General features: G+C 42.3%; 1 protein-coding gene across 1 annotated transcript in view; it reads left to right on the top strand.

Moving 5' to 3' along the window:
• Positions 1–20,242, top strand: part of Pik3c2a (phosphatidylinositol-4-phosphate 3-kinase catalytic subunit type 2 alpha) — a gene marked incomplete in the record, with an annotated part of 131,878 nt that overhangs the window by 15,400 nt on the left and 96,236 nt on the right.

The raw sequence follows: 20,242 nt of genomic DNA, 5'->3' as shown, positions 1-20,242 counted from the left end.
GGTCAACTAAATGATTGGAATTTTCTTGTTTCACTATCTAAACTTGCTGCTTTTACTTATTTAAACAAACCACTTATCGTTTGCACTGCCGTCATCTTACTCCAAGTCATTCTTAGTTCCCTTTTATCTGTTAGCTTTTACTGGTCTCTGGTCCTCATTCTTCCTTCTTTCCCTTTGCCAGGAAGCCCAGGGTCTTGCTCATGTGAGGGAAAGCACTGTCCCTCTAAGCTCCATCCTCAGTCCTCCACGTCTGTTTACATTTGTCTATTTCCCACGGAATAGAGATGCTCGAACAGTGAAATCCATGCACGTGGATGTGCATGAAATCCAGCTTTGACCTCCTGTTACATCTAATAAGTAAAATGGTGTCCCTAACATCACTCACTGTTATTGTTAGGAGATTTCAAGGTTAATTTTTTTTTGGTGGGGGGGGGTGAGGCAGAGAGGGTTTTGATTCTTAATCTTAGTGATCAAACTTTTTTTCCTTTTTTTTTTTTTTAATTTTGTGATGCTAGGGATTGAACCCAGGACCTTGCATATGCTAGTCAATCACTCTACCACTCACCTACATACCAGTTCAACGTATTCTTCTTGATCTTTATCAAAAACATTTCACTAGATCCAGAATAAAATTCAATTCAATTCAAATGAAGTTTCATTGTGTCAAACTGTTAGGGCAGGAATATCACTCCACATTTAATAACATCTATTTGGAGGAAAGTCATGTTTGATGTAGAAATGTAGGTGTTTGACTGACTTATACTAACCAGTGGATAACTACGTTATTTACTTGAGAAATCGATGCCCCAGAGGTGAAGTGCCTAATCAGAACTGAAGCACAATTCAGATAAGAACTAACTCAATTCTCTCCCCTCCCACTCTCCTCTCCTCCCTCCTTCTTTCCCCCTCCCCTTCCCCTATCCTTTTCCCTCCTTCCCTTCTTTAAGGACAGGATGTCACTCTGTAGCCCAGGCAGATTTAGAATTCACTGTGTAGCCCAGGGCAGTGTCCACTCATGGTAGTCCTCCTGCCTCAGCCTCCTTAGTGCTAAGATTACAAGTGTGAGCCATGCCCAGCTGACTTTTTTTTTTTTGTCTTTTTGAGAAGGGGGTCTCCCTGTAGCCCCAGCTGGCCTGGAACTCACCGAGTTCCACCTGCTTCTGCCTCTCAAGTTCTGGGATTAAAGGTGTGTGCAAGCACACCAGGCCCAGCTGACTATTTTAAAAAAATTCTTTGTATTACAGGGTTATATAAAGTATTCGATAGAGGTGAGTTGTGACTATAGCAATGTAGTTTATTATAAAAATCTAAGATTGTTCTGTTAGGGATTGATTTAAATTAGATCCAGCTTGGAGAATATAACTTTACTGCATCAGTCATATTTACATCAGCAGTATTTGTATTCCTAGAAATACATGGTTCCTCAAATATAGGTGCCGGATATGGTGGCCATGCCTCTGGTCCCAGCACTTGTCTGTAATCACTGCACTTGGTTGTTGGAGACAGGAGCATCAGTTCAAGGTTACCCTTGACTACATAATTTGAGGCTAGCCTAGACTACTCCAGACTGAAAAATAAACAACCAGGGGGAAAAAAGTAGGTTGATACATTTCTACGAGGCCTGAATTTTGTTTAGCTTTCATTGTTCTTCAAATCTAAAAGTTTTACAAAGATCTGCTCAAACTGCACATAAACAAAACAAATAAATTTATTTTGAAGACTTATGACTTCTCTTCAGCAGACTGTGGGTTCTGAACACTAAGATGATTCCAGAGAGCTCTGTGCTTCCCCGCCGAGCTAAAGCAGCGCTCATGTCTCTGGAAAGTCCTAGTTCTTGAGTCCTGCTTTCTGTTTCAGACCTGCCTTATTGCCCTTACCCTCACCTCTCCTGAGGACCACCCTCACTTCAAACACCAACTGCAGATTGGAGGGCAGAGTTACTGTAACCACGCTTGGGTTTGATGACTTGTTAGATCAACAGAACCTACTGAAAACTGTCACTCATGGCTAATGGAGTATTATGGGGAAAGGATACAGATTAAAATCAGTCAAGGAAAAGAACATGTAGAACAAGGTCCAGGAGGGTTCCCAACGTGGAGCTTATGGGTCGTCTCCCATGAACCAGGATATTACTTTTCCAGTATGGGTGTGTGACAGACTTTGGGGAGTACTGCCAACCAGCAAAGCTCATGTGAGTTTCAGTGACCAGATGTTTTTTTCTTTTACTGTGACTTCATTACATAGGCATGGGTGACTGGTAGATTGCCCATGTGGCTGGATTCAGTTTCCAGGTTGAATTCTGACCGTGTCACCCAAAGTTTCTTCTACCCCAAATCATGTAATTGATCTTTCTATATGGCCAGCCCCACCCTGAGAAATGACATTCCCATTAGTCATGTCATAGATACCTCCCTGTGAATAGGTAAGGCTTCTTTGGGGTAAGGCTAAGTATTTTGTACAGGATGTAAAATTAAAATTCCAATTAGGTATGGTAAACACATTCCAAGCATGCAGGAAGTGAAGGCAGGAGGATCAGGAGTTCAAGGCCAGCCTGAAATACCTGTCTCAAACACATATATGACCCTTCTCACAACCTCATACTTCTTAGCTTAACACTATGCTCTCTAATAAATTGATTTGATACTAACTTCACAATTGTTTATAAGAACTTTCAAGCATTCATTGGACCACTGTTAATCAGTGACCCTAGTGGGTAGGCTCTCTTAAATGTATTTTTATTGTGCTTGGGCTTTACTGAACATTTTATACTTGATTGGTTGGTATCTTTTTTTCACTTACGGGAATGTCTTGACCAAATATTTTTTCTGTCCCATTTTCTCTCCTATTTATTTTCTGATTTAATTTTTTATTTATTTATTTTTATTTTATGTGTATGAGTGTTTTGTCTGCATGTGTGTAAGTGCCTATGGAGACCAGTGGAGGGTGTCAGATCCCCTGGAACTGGAGTTGTGGATGGTTATTAGCCACCATGTGGATGCTGGGAACCAAACCTTGGTCCTCTGCAAAAACAGCAAGTGCTCTTAACTGCTAAGTTGTCTCTATAGCCCCTCGGTTGTTTGTTGTTGGTGGTGTTTTTTTTTTTTTTTTTCTAATGTGTGTGAGTACGCCACTTGCCTATATGAGCCCCATGGAAGCTAGAAGAGGATGTTAGTTCCCCCTGGGGCTGGCATTACAGGTGGTTGTAAGCCACCCAGTATGGGTACTGGGAACTCCTGGGTCCTCTATAAGAGCAGCAAGTGCTCTTACTACTAAGCCGTCTCTCCAGCTGCTTTTTTTTTTGTTTTGTTTTGTTTTTTTTTTTTTTTGAGACAGGGTCTCCCCATAACCCCAGCTGGCCTGGAACTCACTATGTAGACCAGGCTGGCCTGGATCTCACAGAGGTCTGTCTGCCTCTGCCTCTCAAGTGCTGGGATTAAAGGTGTGTGTGCCACCACGCCCAGCCATCCAGCTCATTTTTTAAAAAAACTTATTTTTAAAAATGCATTTATTTGTATGTTGTGTGTATCTGTGGACATGTGGATGCCACAGCACAAACATGGGAGTGAAAGGACAACTTCCTGGAGTTGGGTTTTTTCCTTCTACCATGTGGGTTCTGGAGATCAAACTCAAGTCATCAGGCATGGTGGCAAGTTCCCTTTACCTGCTGAGCCATCTTACAGGCTGACCTGGAGCTCATTGCAATCCTTTTGACTCAACCTCCCAAGTGCTGAAATTGTTAGCCACTCTGCCCAGCTCATTTTCTCTCCTCTTCCCTGGACTCAAACTGTGTTATGCTAGACCACTTGACTTGTGTCTACCCCCCCCCCCCGACATACTGTCTGTCCGTCCTTCTCTTTATTTTCCCTTTCCTTCTCCCCCTCCTCCCCTTTTTCTCCTCCTCCTCCTCCTCCCCTCCTCCCCCATTCCCTCCCTCTTCCCCCATTTCCTCCCTTCTCTCCTTCCCTTCTCAGGGTCCCATGTATCTCAGACTGGTCTTGGTCTTGCTAAGGATGACCATTTGAATGACTCAACCATTTGAAGGGAAGAGGATCAAAAATTCAAGTACAGGTGTGTGCCCAAGCAGATTTTATGTGGGTGCTGAGGATTGAACCCAGGGCTTCAAGCATGGTTTGGATATTTTCTGTTGATAGGACTTGAGGTTTCCCAGTCCTTTCTTTTGCTGCAAAATCCATCTACTTAATTTGGCAGTGATGATGGTTGCGCAACTCTGAATATACTAAGAGCAAGTAAATTGTAAGTTTTATTTTTATTATTTCTTTTGCAGTATTGGGGGCTGAAGTCAGGATTTTATGTATGCTAGACAAGCACTCTATGAGCCATATCCCATACCTAGTTTCAGCTTTGATTTTTTTTTTTTTTTTTTTAATTTCTTTTTGAGACAGGGTCTCCCCGTAGCCCCAGCTGTCCTGGAACTCACTATGTAGACCAGGCTGGCCTCAAACTCACAAAGGTCTGCCTGCCTCTGCCTCCTGAGTGCTGGGATTAAAGGCAGGAGCCACCACGCCCAGCTCAGCTTTGATTTTTTGAGACAAAGTGTCATTAAGTTGTCCAGGCTAACCCTGAACTTTTGATCTCCTTGCCTCAACCTCTTGAGTCACCAGGATTACAGGCCTCTACCAGCAGGCTAACCTAACCAATTTCACTTTCTTTTTGCTGTTTTGAGACAGGGTCTCACATAGCCCAGACAATCCTTGAGCTTGCTTTGTAGCCAGTGCTGCCTCTACCTCCAAAGTGCTGGGATTTCAGGTGTATACTACTACAGCTGGCATATATAAAATTTCAGTTTTTGAGAAGAGGCCTTGCTGTATTGCTCAAGTTAATCTGAAACTCATGGGTTCAAAACATGTTCATTAAAAATTTATTTTTTGCGATAGGGTGTTGCTATGTAACCCAGACTAGCTTATACTAGTAATCCCCCGCCTCAGCCTCACAAGTATGCCAATGTACCTCACTAATACTTCATTTCTGAAATACTTTGCTCTTTCTTTCTTATTTCTTCCCAGAGTTCCTATCACGTCTGATATTCTCTACCTCTTTGTCAATGGTTTTCTCTATTAGTTCCTTTCATATTGCTGTCATAATTACTTAGAGGTACCTGTTGAATAATTGTAATAATTGGACCATCTCTTGATCGGCTTGTTTTGACTGTTTCCTTGACCATGGGTCATATTTTCTTTGTTTAATATTAATATTAATATTAAGTTTAATACTTAATATTTACCTCCCAGATGCCCATTATTCTGTCCGGTGACTAAATTGAATACATCTGATTTATAAGTAACATGAGCCTGTGCTTTGTTGTCTCTTTAGTTTGATTCAATTCATCACCGGATTCAGACAGTGAAGGTGTGGCTAACTTGCCCTTGGGTTGCATGTAGCCTCAGATAATCGTGAATGCAGTTTAACACATTTGTAGATGGCAGTGTCATGTTTCAGCAGCAGAATGTTGGGTGAACACCCTGGTCTAGGGCAAGAGAGGCTTAGATTTTTATTTGCGTGTGTGTGTGAGTGTGTATGTGTGGCAGCCACATGTGTGCAGGTGCCTGTGGAGGACAGAGAGGGTATGGGATCCCTTGATGTTGGAATTACAGGCAGTAGAACTCAGGTCTTCTGGAAGAGCAACAAGCGCTCCTAACTGCTGAGCTATCTCTCCAATGAGGGATTCTATCTATCCCCAGCACCATAGACATAACTTTGGGGCAGAATGATGGATGGATGGATGGATGGATGGATGGATGGATGGATGGCAGGCAGGCAGGCAGGCAGGCAGGCAGGCAGAATATGGGATCTGAACACTGACGTGATCCCAGAAATCCTTGTTCTGCAGCCTAGCTGCCAGCTGTGTGGATCCCTGGAAAGTTCTCTTTATTCTTTAGTCTTGTTTCCTACTGTCTCTCTCAGGAGTTCTGCCTTGTTCTTACCTTTGCCTCTGGAGGGCAGCTGTTTTACATCATGTGAAGGCCTGGAATGCCTTGGAAGACCTTTTTTCAGCTCTCTTGGCCTCATCCAGTCTCTGGTAGCTGGCAGTTTATAGCAAGGGAGTGCCTTAGAATGATGGCTGCGTACTTGCTAGCTTTCCTTTAGAACTAGACATCTTCCTCTGCCTTTCTGAAGGCTCCTTCAAGAAGCAGCTTTAATTTCTTTTGCTTATCACCAGTTGTGTCACTCATACTGGCCTGCAGCTCATAACAGTTCTCCTGTCTCTGTTTCCCAAGTGCTGGGAATACAGATGTGAGCCATCATGCCACACCTAAAACTCTAGACAAGGAGGGAAATGAAGAGTGGACCACTCATGAGTATAGGTAGCATTTCTTTTCAAGATGATGAGAGTGTTCTGAAACTTGGTAGTGGTGATGATTATGCAACTGTTAAGTATATACTAAGAACAACTGAACTAACTATACATTATTTTTTTAAAAAGAATTTTGTTGTATTGCTCAGGCTAGCCTGGAACTCCTGAGTGCAGGCAGGTTTCCCATCTTAACCTCCCACATAAGCTGGGACTGCAGGAGATCCTCACCATGTCTGACTTTGAATTGAATTGTGCACTTTAAAAGAGTGAACTGGCGCTGGAGAGATGGCTTAGCGGTTATAGGACCTGGGTTTGGTTCCCAGCATCTAATAACTGGCTGAAACTCCAGTTCTAGGGGATCTGACGCTGTCTTCTGGCCTCCGACGGCATTGTGTACATAGGTGTACTTACATTTGGGCAAAACACTCATACACATAAAAACAAATATATGGATTTGGAGTGGGTTTATTTTGTTTTAATCCCAGCACCTGGGAGGCAGAGCCAGGGTCCAGCTCTTTTGAGATAGCGTCTCACTGTGTAGCCCTGGCTAGCTTGAAACTCAAAGGGATCTGCCTGGCTCTGCCTTCCAGGTGCTGGGATTAAAAGTGTGGGCTACCACACCCAAAATATATACACATATATATATGTGTGTATATATAATGTGTCTCTGTGTGTGCACGCACTTGTGTGTGCCTGTGGAGGCCAGAAGAGGGTGTTGGATCTCCTTGAGCTGGAGTTACAGGTGGTTTTGAGCCATTTAACATGTGTGCTGGGAACTGAACTCAGGTCCTCAGAGTAATACATATTCCTAATCCCTGAGCCAGCTCTTCAGCCCCTGAGTGAATTTTGTAAGTGAATTATATTAAATTATGTTAAATTTGTTCCTTATAAAATTGCTAAGTCCTTGTATTTTTTCCTAGTCCTTCCAGCTGGCCTGGAACTCAGAGATCCACCTGCCTTTGCCTCCCGAGTGCTGGGATTAAAGGCATGCACCACCATGCTCAGCATGTCTCTGTAGATTCTGGCAATACTGTTTCCTTCTAGAACATTTTATTCCTGAATTTCTATGATACCAGTATTCCTGTTATTTCCCTGTTTTGTTTCCTGCTCGGGTATTAACGGGCCTCGTGATTTCCCTGTGCCTCTCTCTTCATTCTCTACCTTCTCTGAGGGCAGTGTCGGTTGCTTCCATGACTTTAGGTCTTCAGCTGTGCATAGATGTCACCAAGGGTTCATCTGCAGCTAATTTGCACTGTGGAGTCCAAGACCAGCATTTCTAACTCCCAAGAAGATATGAAGATAGGACCTGTATTTCTCACAAGTACTTTCATAATAGTATATTTTGATCTGAGTGAAAAGGACCAAGTGGCTTTGATGATCAAAGCATATGTGTGATTTCCATCTTTCTGAGAAAGAGATCGGTAGCTTATTTGTCACATTTATGGCTCCCAGGGCTGTGATAGGGAGCTTGCTTAGCATATTTGAGTCTTAGGTTCATTTCCTTATACTACTACCCCCCATCACAAAACAAAGTTACCAAGATATAGAGTGGCTCACAGTTATAACCCCAGTACTTTGGGAAGCTAAGGAGGATTGCCGATAGTTTAATACCAGTCTGGGCTACATAGCAAGATCTAGTCTTGTAAAACAAAACAAATATGCATACAGAAAATAAAAATAAAATAACCTTCAGGTTATGTATAAGATATATATTAAGTATATTTGAATTTCCTGTGTAGACTTGGGTATATCTGCAAGAATCTTATGTATGTGCAAATATTTCAAAATCTGAAATACTTCCCTCTTGCTTTTTTCCCCCCCTCTTTGGGACAGAGTCTCACTGTGTAGCCCTAGTTGGCCTGAAGTTCTCTATATATGAAGTTTATGCTGGCCTGAAACTTAGAGATCTGCCTGCCTCTGCCTCCTGAATACTGGGATTCAAGGTGTGCACCACCAGGCCTGGTAAGGAAGCAGACGTACTAACAACAGGGACTTGAACCCAGGAATCTCAGATTAAAAGTCCGATGCTCTACAGCTGAGCTGTCTGGGGTCTTCTGAAATACTTCTTGCCTCAAACATTTCAGATAAAAATTCCTAACCAGGCCGGGCGTGGTAGCGCATGCCTGTAGTCCCAGCACTTGGGAGGCAGAGGCAGGCGGATCTCTGTGTGTTCAAGGCTAGCCTGGTCTACATAGTGAGTTCCAGAACAGCTGGGGCTACAGGGAGACCCTGTCTCAAAAAGACAACCCCCCCCCCAAAAAAAACCTAACCAGCTGTTTGGCTTGTCCTAGTGATCCTGCTATTTTTTTCCCCCTTCCTTTATTGCACTGTCTAGACTGTGTAAAATGAGGTGGTAGTTGGCATTCTGGTTTTGTTTATGACCGTAAGAAAAAACTAAAGGTTTTTCCCATCATGATTTGTTGATACCTTCGATTGAGGAAGGAGCTCTCTTTCTGTTCAGCATTGACTAAAAATGTCTACCATGATAAGCTGCATATATATTTTTTCATACAATATATTTAATGAGTTTTTATGCATTTCATACAGTATATCTTAATCATATTTAGACACCTTTCCCTGTCTGCACCCTTCATTCCCCCCCACCAGATTTCATTCATTCTCTCAATATAAAGTCATATATGTTAAGGAGGCCTATTGAGTCGAGTTTGTGTTCCCAGATGTCCCTTGGTATGAGTTCATTCACTGGAGCCTGGTCAGCCTATCTAGCATCATTCCCTTAAAGAAGACCAACTCTCCCTCACCCAGTAGTGATCAGCTGCCAATAGTTCCTCAGTTAAGGTTGGGGCTTCTTACCCATTTCCGCAGTTCTGTGCTGAGTATTTGTCTGGTTTGAGTTTCTGTGGGTCTTGTGCATGTTGTCACCATTGCTGTAAGTTCATACGAGCAAATTCCCACCTGCTTGGAAAACTTTGTTTCCTTGTGAGCATCCATCACCTCTGGCTTTTACAGTCTTTCTGCCCCCTTTCCCACAGTGGTCCTTGAGCCCTGGGTGGCAGAGGTTTTAATATAGAGGTCCTATCCACGATGAACTCTGCAGTCTCTTATTCTCTGCATTTTGGCCAGTTGTGGCTTTCTTTGTAAATCACCCTCTGTTGCGTGAGGAAACATTGCTGGTGAGAGTTGAGAGAGCCACTAGTATTCTCTCTGCCCCTGTTCTGCTCTGTTCTGTGAGCCTTAGGAGTAGAGATTCCATTGTAGATGTGTCACTTAGAACTGGGCATCTCTGCATTTGACCAGTTGTGGAACTCTGTAATAGTCTCCATCTGTTGGGTGGCAGGGGTGGGGTGCTTTGATGAGTGGGAGGAGTGTACTTGTCTGTAAATATAGGGATCCATATTGAGCATACAGTAAGAAATTACTTTTTGTCAGGAATGTGACAGGTGTTTCTCTCTAAGATCTGTGACCTCTCAAGCTGTGTGTATTTGGCTACGTTTACAGTACTACACATGAGTTTCCTCCCATTGAGCAGGCCTTAATTCCAATTAGACAGCTATTGATTGTCCCTATCAGATAAAAGTGCCATTACTGCACTAATAGAGAAAGTTTGCTCTGCTGATCGTTATTGTGTAGGTTTTACAGCTAGGTTGAACCACTGATTGATTTTTCTCCCTTAGCAGCTTGCATTAGTAGCCTCTGTTACTATGAGGCTAGTCTTCAAGGGGAGGCTTTCAGGTCAGTTACAGCTTTGAGTGCACCAAGTGCTGTGTCCCAAGTATGTCCTTTCTTCAGCAATAGGGTCTTAACCTTCAAGTTCTTGAAGGAATTCAAGGACTGTGGGAATAGCCTGTGTTATTTTGGGGCTCTTTTTGACTACCCTGACCAACAACTTGAAGGGGAGGTTTCTTCTGTTTGGCATTGTTTCTTATATAGCCTTCAGCTATACACCTGTACTCATATACAGATATTGTATGTATATTTTCAGTAGGCTTTTAAACTAATACATTTCCCTATGTTTTTTTCACACCACCTAAACATTTATCTTTTTCCTGTATAACCAACCCTCCTTCCCCAGTTAAAGTGCCTCCATTTCCCCCATTTCTCCCTTGATAATACCTGTCTTCTATTATTCTCCTCTCGAGCTCCTGCCCCTTCACCCCACGGCTCCTTGTACACCCCAACCCTTCTTCCCTTCCAAGTTAAATACCCCCATTTTCCCTATTTCCCTCTTGATAACACCTGAATCTCCTAGTCAGGCATGGCAGGTGCACACTTTTAATCGGGTGGATCTTTGTGAGTTCAGTCAGCCTGGACTGCAACATAGCGAGTTCCAGGCCAGCTGGGGCTACAGGGAGACCCTGTCTCAAAAAGAACCCCCCCCAAAACAACAACAACAACAACAACAAAACCCCCCTAGAATCTCCTGTAGCCCCAGCTGGCCTAGAACTCAGAGATCCTCCTGCCTCTGCCTCCTGAGTGCTGGAATTAAAGGTGTGCACCACTGCACCCAGCCTGAACCTTTCCTTCTAAACTATAACTGCAGTGTATACATACCGTTTTGGCTATTGACTTCTTGAAATGTGACTAGTTTCCTGGGTATGGTGGTGAATGGTTATAATTCTAGTGGTACTCACCTGTAATCCCAGCACTCAGGAGATGGAGAGTCAGAGGTTCAAAGAAGAAAATGCCCCCACTCATTTTTGTATTATCTGTTGAAATGATAGTTTTGATATATTAGAACAAAATGTTAATTTTTTGTTTTCTTTGATGTAATTTATAAGTTTTATGTGGCGTGCATCCTGTTTCTATTGGACAATGTTGGTCTACCTAATCACTCTCAATATCTGCACACTCTTCCGTTTTATCTTTGTGAGAAATTAGTGTCTAATACCAAACACTTGGCTTCTTTTGTCAGATGAGTAATCAAAGGTAAAATGTTCTCTTACAGGTACTGAGATGGAGCACCTATTTTTAGTTCTCTGTTGCCATATTCCTAGTTTTCAAGATACTCTTGTTCTAAACCTAACCATGTGATTTTTCAGTAAAGGGAGAACTCTTAATAAGTGAGTCTTTTCTCCTATTATTGGTTTCAGAATTTGAACTTCTCTTTGATGAAAGAAGTGGTATCTCTAGTCATGCATTCACCTAGCAACTGCATTAGATGTCCAGCTGTGGAAGTGAGGGAGACCTCTTGCCATCAGTGAAATTACAGATGTGCTAGTCATGTATTGATGGTAAATTAACTGATAAATTGGTAGATATTGTAACCAAATAGTAGAATTAACTGCCTCATGATGGGGCTAAAATAAAATTTATCAGTATATTGCCGGGCATGGTGGTGTCTGCCTTTAGTTAGTCCCAGCACTCAGGAGGCAGAGCCAGGAGGATCTCTGAGTTCAAGGCCAGCCTGGTCTCCATATTAAATCCAGGCCAGCCTGTGGGTATAAGGAGACCCTCTCTCAAAAAAGGACACCCCCCCCAAAAAAATCAGTATAGAAAGAAGTAGCCCTAAGATTGAGGAAGAAATTTGATGTTTTTTGGTAAATAAGTTATAGTAATTTAAGCATGCACTTATGATTCCAGACAACTTAAATTATTTCATGTAAGTCAATCCTACCTGGATTGGAGTTCTCCAACTTTTAACCTGCTGTAAGTTTACATGTGCTATGTAACCGTGCTTAAATTTCTTCATCTGTAAACAGAGGTATTAGTAGGTACTTTGTAAAATTTGTGAGATTAAATTAATATATTGCTGTTGCAGTGAGTGGCATGCAGCATCTCTAGCCCTAGCTCTACATGGAAATAAAAGCAGTTACTACGATTAAAAAACTTTATTTTTTATTTTTTTTTGGTCTTTTTGAGACAGGGTCTCCCTGTAGCCCCAGCTGTCCTGGAACTCACTATGGAGACCAGGCTGGCCTTGCACTCACAGAGATCCACCTGCCTCTGCCTCCCGAGTGCTGGGATTAAAGGCGTGTGCCACCATGCTCAGCTTAAAAAACTTTTTATTTTTTTATGAGTGTTAATGCCTGCATGTATGTAAATGCACCTGTGTCATGCAGTGCCCTCAGAAGATAAAAGAGGACATCAGAATCCCCGGAACGGGAGTTCCAGATGGTTGTTAGCCACCATGTAGGTGCTAGGATTTGAACCTGGGTCTTTGCAAGAGTACTCAGTGCTCTTAACTGCTGAACCATCTCTCCAACCCTGTAACTAATTTGTAACAAACACTAACTACAATTTCCACAACTTTGTATATGTTTGGGTGTACAGGTGCATGTCCACACATGTGGAGGCCAGGGGGCAACCTCAGGTGCCATGTACCTTGTTTTTGAGACAGAATTGTTGTCCTAGTTGCTTTCTATTACTGTGATGAAATACTGATCAACTTGGGGAGGAAAGGGTTTATTGGCTTACATTTCCAGATTACAGTTCATCACTGAGGGAAGCCAGGGCAGGAGCTCAGGGCAGGAACCTGGAAGCAGAAGCTGAAGACAGACCATGAGGAACACTGCTTACTGGCTTGCTTCCCTGGCCTGTGCTCAGCCTGCTTTCTTATGTAACCCAAGACCACCTGCTCAGGGATGGCTGAGCCTTCCCACACCACTCAACAATCAAGAAAATGCCTCACAGACATGCCCACAGGCTAGTCTGATAGATAAAATTCCCCAATTGAGGTTCTCTTCCTCGGTGTGTCAGGTTGACACCTGAAGTTATTCAGCACAGTCAACTCTCAGATTAGGCTAGACCACCTGACCAGTGAGTCCCAGGAATCCACCTGTCTCTGCCTTCCCAGTGCCTGAGATAAGAAGCTTTTTACACGGTTGCTGGGATCAAACCCACACTCTCTCAGCAAGCACTTTACTAACTACTGAGCTATCTTCCCAGTCCCATAATTTTATTTCTAGTAGTGGCATAGTCTGTGTCATTGTCATGTTAGTGTCTGTTGTTGAATTGTAGTCATGGTGTCTTCATTTCCTTAAGCACTTTATTTTGGTTTATTCAGAATTTTTATTACATTTTAGAGTGCGTGTATGCACACATGCTTGCATATATACATGGAAGTCAGAAGACAGCCTGTAGGAGAAGTTGACTCTGTTCTTCTACCATGTGGGTCCTAAGGATCGAACTCAGGTTGTCAGGCTTGGTGGCGAGTACCTTTACCCAATAAGCCATCTTGTTGGCCCTGCTTTTGTTTTTTTTGACAGAGTCTGACTGTATTGTACAGACTGGATGACTGACTGGTAACTCATTAGACCAGGCTTCCTATAGCTTGATGATCCTGCTTCAGGCTCCAGAGTCCTGGGATTATAGGAGCCATATCTGCCTAGGTATCTTGAATTGTTAAGATCAGAAAGCATTTGGATGAGTAGCCGGACTGACCTATTTTTCCAAGGTTTAAATTAAATCATGAGTGATTGTCCACCACAGAAGAAACCCTAAATTCTTCTGTTCGGGGTATGTAGATGCTATCCAAAAGTTTAATTGACTAGTTTAATTCCCCTCTTTTGGAGAATTTTAAAGTAGCGAACCTTTGTGATCCTCACTGGGTTATTTTATGTTGGAAACTTTTTTGGCAGATGATGCACAATTCTCATTCAACAACTAGTTACTTGGTCTTTCCTAGTTTGAATTAGGAGGCCATTAGCCTCAGAGTTTTCATTTTGAATTAGCGTGTAGAGAATTATTTCCTAGTAAATGTCATCAAATGAGGCTTTATTTTTAAAAATTAATGGAGCACATCATCGCAGCTGCAGAAACATAGCTGAAGGACAGGATCTCCCTCGATAGTTTAAGTCCTTCTGTTTCCTTTTGAGATTACAGTTCATATTGGGTAATGTGAATTGCAGTTAAACTTCTTTTTCTGTTTGTAAAATGCTATTTTGTTTTAATCCATCTGATTTTGTGAAAAATGAGCCCTATTGTGCTTGCTGATGATAGGATACAAAGGTAGGATTACTTCCTCAGCATTGCCTGAGGGGCCGAGTTAAGCCCACAGCATTGAGAAGGAAGAATAGAGAGAAGAAAATAGTGCATTCTGGTGTTTAGGAACAGGCCATCACCCCTGGCTCATGGCTCCTACCATTTGTCTCTTCTCATGACATCAGACATATCTTAAAGACTGTCTATCAGAGGGCTGGAGAGATAGCTCAGTGGTTAAGAGCACTAGCTGCTGTTGCCGAGGACCCGGGTTCGAGTTCCAGCTCCCACATAGCAGCTAACAACCTATTGTAACTCCAGTTTCAGGGAATCCAACACCCTCTTCTGGCCTCTACAGTCACTACACGCACATGGTACACTCACATGCAGGCAAAGCACTCGTACACATAAAAGTAATAAACTTTTTTAAAGCTTAAAAAGCAGCTTGACTCTCATGTTCACTGAAGTTTCATGTTTATTAAGCAAATAATGTTGTGGGTAACTGAAAAAATGAATGAGTAGGCCTCTGCATTTCAGCTTATTTTAAAGTCTGTTGGATAGACACAGGTTCACAGATTCTGTGTTAATCAGGACTTTTGGGGTTATCATGGTAGAAGCTTTGTTTTTAAGGAGTTCATTTTAAACTGGATTAAGCAAAAATTTATTGTCTTCTGTAAATGAAAAGACGGGCTAGGGATCCAAATGCTTAATGTGATATTGCTCAGAATCTGTCTCCATTTTACTCATCTCTGTGCTCTGGCTTGGATTAATTCATAGGCAGCGTCTCCTGAGTAGTAGCAGAGACGGCCACAGCATACCAGACTTGGTCCCATCAGTTTAGCAGCCTCAGCAAAAAGCTTCCTTTCAGCAGAAGTTCAGAGATTAACTTTGATCCTCTGAAGCAGTTAGGGTGCGGGAGTGGTCCAGTCCTGTTTTAACTGTGAAATAAGAGGGAGAGAGGCAGCTTCTAAAAAAGAAGTTGTAGGTTCTACTACCAGAAGCTGGCAAAACCAGCAAAGTGTTTACAGAGGAGAAGGTTGAATTCTTATAAAAGCTGCCTGGGGAGCAGCAAAGTGGCTTACTGGTACAGGTGTTTGCTATCAAACCTGATGACTGGAGCAAGAACCCACATGGTGCAAAGGGAGCACTAATTGCTGCAAGTTGTCCTCTGACTTCCACACACATGCTATAGCATACACATGTTCAAAATCAATAGATAATTTCTTTGAAAAGCTGCTTAGGAAAAGCTTTAGGGAAGATGTAGTATTTTAATAGGGCCCTGAATATAAGTAGAGTTTTTCTAAGAATGTATAAAGGAGTCACTCAGAAAGTCTCTAGGCTACTCAGAGTTTGACAGTGAAAGGAAATTAAAATGAAAGCCACTGGAGTTTAAAGGAGAATGTTAAAGTTTTCTTTTCTTTGTGTTGTGTGTCTTTGTGTGATGTATGTGGGTATGCACGTGGCGGCCAGAGGCAAAGGTCAGTGTCCTCTTTCCATCTGTCTCTCCACTTTTTCTTTTTTAATTTTCTGGAAGCAGGATCTTACTGTGTAGCCCTGGCCAGCCTGGAACTCACTGTGTGGACCAGGCTGACCTTAAACTCAGATCTGCCCACCTCTACCTCCCAAGAGCTGGGGTGAAGAGTGCGCACCGCCATGCCCAGCCATTTAAAAAAAAATTTTTTTTTATTTTTTAAAATATTTATGCTGGGCATGGTGGCTCACACCTTTAGTCCCAGCACTCAGGAGGCAGAGACAGGTGGGTCTCTGTGAGATCGAGGGCAGCCTGGTTTACATAGTGAGTGCCTTATTTCTTATTTTTATGTTTATGCATGTATTGTCTGCATGTGCATATATGTGAATGTATCTGTCGTGCAATACCTGCAGAGGTCAGAAGAGAGTGTCAGATTCCCCTGGAACTGGAGTTATGGACAGTTGTTAGCTGCCATGTGGGTGCTGGAAATAAAACCCAGGTCCTCTGCAAGAGCAGTCAGTGTTCCTAACCGCTGAGCCATCTCTCCAGCCCCTTTATTTTTTTAAGATTTATTTATTTATAAAGGTTGCAAACCTTTATGGAACATGGGAGCTGGAATTTGAGCTCTGGTCCTTTACTGAACCTGGAGCTCACTGAGTGACTAGGTGGCTGACCAATGAGCTATGGATATCTTCCTGTCCTGTCTCCTTTTGTCCCCCCCACCCCCAAATCCCAGCAAGAGGAGGGGGTTACAGAAGCCCATCAATTTGGCTAGACTTTTGTATGGGTGTTACCATCCCCATAGCTAGAATTTTTTCCCCCCTGCCACTAGCTAAATGGCTTCAGTTTTGTTTTCCAAACTGTAGAAAGTTGGGATTAAAGCTAAGTGGTAGAAAAACTTGCTTAACATGTAGGAAGTCCTAGGCTCTATCCCAGTATTGCAGAAAATAAAAGTAAAAGTAAAACAAATAAGAAAATGTTATTTATTAGCCTTGTAGCTAACATTCCAGTATGATTATGTTGATTAGCTGTTTGTCTTGAGCTCATCTGATGATTTCTTCTGCTGATCTCCTTAACTGGGCCACTCATGGGGCTTATGCCATTTGGACTGTGAACGGGTAGTATGTGGAGTCTTTAGTATGTTGGGTAGGCTGCAGACTTTCAGCAGAGCTTTTCTCAAGGTCTCTTATTCTCAGCGAGCATTCACCTAGCAACCTCAGAAGCAATCTCTTTTGACCTTGTCTGGAACTCCCATGATGTCATTTCTTCTACATTCTAGTGGCTAAGACAAGTTCCAGTGCCTGTTCAGATCAAGAAAATAGATTCTACCCCTTTCACAAGAGGCAGAAAAACCAATATGCAAAGGAAGGTGTATATTGGAGTGGGAACCCTCCTTCCATTTCATTGTGTATATTTTCAGTTAATGGTAGCAGAGTTGAAAGAATTTTAGGGTAGAATACTCATAGGCCTGTCACTGAGACTGTGTTACATTTTCCATCCTTACCTGATCTCATATTTATCCAGTTGTCATCCTTCTATCAATTGATTCAATCTCATGTGTGGGGTGGGGAGAGCGAGGCAGGGGTCTTACATAATTCAGTAATTCAGGCTGACTTTGCCCTTACCTCTTTTTTTTTTTTTTAATATTTATTTTATGTGTATGAGTGTATTGCCTGCATGCAGGTAAGGGCACCCATGTTGTACAATGCCCGAGGAGGACAGAAGAGGCTGTTGGATCCCCTGGAACTGGAGTTATGGACAGTTGTTAGCTGCCATGTGGGTGCTGGGATTTGAACCCCGGTCTTCTGCAAGAACAACCAGTGTTCTTAACCCCTGAGCCACCATGCCCAGCCAATTCACCTTTTTTTTTTTATTTTTTAAAGATGTACTGCAAAGTACGTTGTACACATCAATATTTTCCTTTGAGTTTGTTGTGCATGTTTAACAAGAGTTTAATATTTCTTTGGGTTTCTTTCTTTTGATACCAAGTTTACTTCCAGTGATGCATATAAATATTATATATTGAGCAGTCTACCACAGAGGTAAATTTGGAATAGCATTTGGTAAAATGCTGCAGACATGAAAACTACAGTTGTATGAAATAATAACAGTACCCTGAGGACATTCATCACCCATCACTAGTCTTTTCATTAGGAGTGTGCTTTATAACTGAGCCTTATCCCTGGATTCTTGGTGCTATCTCCTACCAGGCATTTATTAATATATACTATCAGGTAGACAAATGCTGTTTGTCAGTGATTAAAAAACAAACAACAAAAAATCCCTAGGGACTAGAGAGATGGCTCAGTGGTTCAGAGCATTGGCTGCTCAGACATTGCACCACATGGGTGTCCCTACAGGTAGGCAGTACATTCACACACATAAAATTACAAAACCCCCTAGGGCATAAAAGGTACTTTCATGCTTTCTAGTATTGACATAAAAACACAACTCTCAGGCGGAAGAGGTACACACCTTTAATCCTGGCACTTGAGAGGCAGAGGCAGTCGGATCTCTTGAGTTCAAGGTCAGTTTGATCTGCTTAGTGAGTTCCAGGCCAGCCAGGGCTACAGGGAGACCCTGTCTCAAAAAGACCCAAAACAACAACAAAAACCCACAGCTCTCATCTCAGAATAAGTGACAGTTGATTGTGGAGCCAAATATGAGTTGACTACAGCCTAAGAACACAGGTTCAAGTTGCCAAAATACCGTGTAGTAACAGTTTCTTGGAAGTTTTTTATAGTGACAGAACAAAAAGTCATAAATGAAGGCGCTTTTCAAATATATTGGTGGAAACATAAGAGTAGGCAGGTTGCAGCAAAGCAGGGACATCTCTGTTACAGGCCTCAGATGCTATCTTACCCTTTAAGTTGGTGGAAACTTCAGGGTTTGGTGGCATGTGCCTTTAATCCCAACACTCCTGAGGCAAGCAGATCTCTGAGTTTGAGGCTAACCTGGTCTACATAGTGGGTTCCAGACCAGAACTACATAGTAAGAGCCTGTCTAAAAGAAAAGTTGAAAGCTAGTGGTCTGTTTAGCACATTACCAAAAGGTTTATGTAATAGCTGGGCATGGTGGCTCATGCCTGTAGTCCCAGCACTTGGGAAGGAGAGGCAGGTGGATCTCTTTGAGTTTGAGGCCAGCCTGGTCTACATAGTGAGTTCCAGGCCAGCTGGGACTACAGGGAGATCCTGTTTCAAAAAGACCAAAAAAAAAAAAAGAAAAAAGAACAATGGATAGTTATCAAGTGGGTTAAAGGTAGCCCAGGATAATTTGACTCTGGACCTGTAACTTTCCATTTCTCCATAATCACAGAAATTTTGATCAGATAATTAGCCTTAAAGAATCTTTAACACAAATGAGGCTTTCTTTGGACTTCAGTTTACACTAAGTATTCAAACTAGATATGAGGCAAACCATATTAGATTACAGATAGCACTAATTTAGTGCATATACTGAAGTTCAGGGATAAGCATTTTTTTGAATTATTTATTTACTCTGCCTGTTAATTTTTTATCTTTAAAATTAAACTGAGGCACACTGAAAGATTTTCCCTTGCAAAAGGTCATATAACCTACCCTCCTCTTTCCCTACCCTTTGTTTTGAAAGGGTCTCATTGTAGCCCAGGTTGGCCTTGAACTAACTCACTGAGGATGATCTTGAATTTCTGATTCCTCTGTCTTCACCTCCTAGAATATTTGTCTTGAACAGAAACAAACATCTAGCTCGGTGTGGTGGTGCACACCTTTAGTCCTAGCAGCCTAGTCTGCGTAGTGAGTTCCAGGCCAGCTGCGGCTATGAGGAAATCCTGTTTCAAAAAACAGAAACAAAACAAAAAATAAGCTTCTAATGTTTTTCATGAATAAAAATACTTAAGGAGGAGCTGGGTGTGGTGATGCAGACATTTAATCCCAGCACTTGAGAGGCAGAGACCCACAGATCTGTGAGTTCAAGGTCAGCCTGGTCTACATAGTGAGCTGCAGGCCAGCCAAGGCAACAGGGAAACCCTGTCTCAAAAAGACAAAAAAAAAAAAAAAAAAAAAAAAAAAAAAAAAAAAAATAAGGATTTTAAGGTTAACTGCAGATACTCTGAATAGAAGTGTATTCAGAGTTGCATGATAAATTTAGTTATAACAAAACTGGTTCTTAAAACCTGTCAGCTGCCATGTGGGTACTGGGAACAGAACCAAGGTCCTCTAGAAGAGCAGCTAGTGCTCTTAACCACTGAGCCATCTCTCCAGCCCCTGTCTTGCTGTTTTAAGTCATGTTACTATATAGGTTCTTAACATTTCTAGAATATAATAAAAATTTTTCTGGGGGAAGGGGTTGAGACAGGGTCTTTCAGTGTAGCCCTGCCTGGTCTGGAACTTGCTATGTAGACCAGGCTGGCCTCAAACTCCACTTGTCTCTGACTTTTAAGTGCTGGGATTAAAGGTGTGCACCACACCAAGCAAGCATAATGAAACCTTAATCAGTGTTTTCGGGTTTCTTGTTTTGTTTTGGGTCTTTTTGAGATGGTCTCCCTATAGCCCCAGCTAGCCTGCAACTCACTATGTAGCCTAGACTGACCTTGAACTCAG

The sequence above is a fragment of the Nannospalax galili genome, unplaced genomic scaffold, assembly GCF_000622305.1.
Source record: "Nannospalax galili isolate Female #2095 unplaced genomic scaffold, S.galili_v1.0 scaffold44, whole genome shotgun sequence".
In the NCBI taxonomy this organism is placed as follows: Eukaryota; Metazoa; Chordata; class Mammalia; order Rodentia; family Spalacidae; genus Nannospalax; species Nannospalax galili.
This window is presented reverse-complemented; position numbering and strand designations above follow the sequence as displayed.